Source organism: Solanum pennellii, chromosome 3 (genome assembly GCF_001406875.1).
Source record: "Solanum pennellii chromosome 3, SPENNV200".
Taxonomy (NCBI): Eukaryota; Viridiplantae; Streptophyta; class Magnoliopsida; order Solanales; family Solanaceae; genus Solanum; species Solanum pennellii.
The window spans coordinates 59,944,545-59,946,171 of NC_028639.1; positions in this window are offsets into that span (position 1 = coordinate 59,944,545).

Consider the following 1,627-nt stretch of genomic DNA (forward strand, 5'->3'; position numbering starts at 1 on the left):
ATTTATTTCATATATAAATAAAATTATAATCACACCATTACTTTTTAAAATTTATTATTCTCAACAACATATGAATCGTCACTTTAACTCACACCAATCAATGTTGACTAATAAAATTGTTCTCTTCATTTACTTTAACACCTGATTTATTACTTTAATCGTTTATTTTTTTATAACTCAAAATAACAATATTGGTTAGTCTTTTCGGTCACATGATCGAGAAATGCGAGTTCAATGCGAGGAAATTGATTGTGTTAAGTGGGGGGATTATATTAAAGACTAGTACACTACAACTTATATTCAATTATTTTTATCAAATTAAAGTTAAACAAAACAGTTACTTAATTGGAGGATAAATAGTTTTGCAATAATTTATTATGCGATTTTATATTTTAAAAATTATTTTGTAAAATTTCATATACAATTGGGGTATTTCAATAGCTTTACAACTTATGAGATTCTTATATTTATAAGAAATTCACAACACAAAAATTTCATATCGCATGTTCAAACAAAATTTTAATTTTATCTCATAATTTTATATTATAACATCATATCATAATTTAATATTTGATACCATATAGTGGCCAAATGGGTTATTATTATTTCAAGGCATATGTCAAATTAGTAGTGAACAATTATTATTAAATGAAAAAAATAATAATTTAATTATAAAATATTTATTTTACACTTAATGAAATAATTTATAATAATATAAGTATTTATTATTTATTTTATACTGTAATTTTTTTTTAGAAAGTTCCTTCTCTTTTAAATTATATAGCAAATAAAATTAACTTATACTATAAAATATAATGGAAGGAAGAGAGTGGTTATTTAAGTGAAGAAAAATAAAACAAACAATTTTAATATAATTATTCAATGGGAATGACCGCAACTTTTGATGTTGCAGTCATGTAGTGAAAATTAAAGTTGTTCAGCAGAAGTCAGGATGTGAACGACACACTGAACCATCTAAACATTTACGGGATTGTTCTAATTGTTCTTTTCTTAAAATTATAAATATAACATATTTTTAACAAAGAACATTTTCTCTCAAATCAAATTTTACTTGGAATAAATTTAAAATGATTAAAATTTTAATATAAATATCAATCAGAGAGTAAAAAAAAAGAAAGAAAGAAAGAGAGCGGACAGCCAGACACGGCCATTTGATGACGAAACACCAAAGGGAAACTAATCCAACTAACGTGACTTAACTGGATGTCTTAAGTTCTGTTTAATTAATTATGCTATATGAAATTATTAGGCTGAATGCATATAAAATTTATTGGTGTTTCAGTATTTATTAATTCATATTTACGTAGAAATTAAGAGATATAATATATAATAATAATAATAAAATAAATAATAATCATAATAAAAATAATATAATATTATTAATAACAATATATAATAATAACAAAGAGATAATAATAATAAAATAATAAAATATTTGTAACGACCTGTTTAGTCGTTTTGAGCAGCAGATTTATTTCTGGAAAAACTGGCTAAGATTACGGACATCACGACGGACCGTCATAGTCACGACGGCCCGTCACAGATGTCTCGTTTCAGCATACTTAGAATTCTGAAATTGGGTACTGAAAATCGACTCTCTGTAATC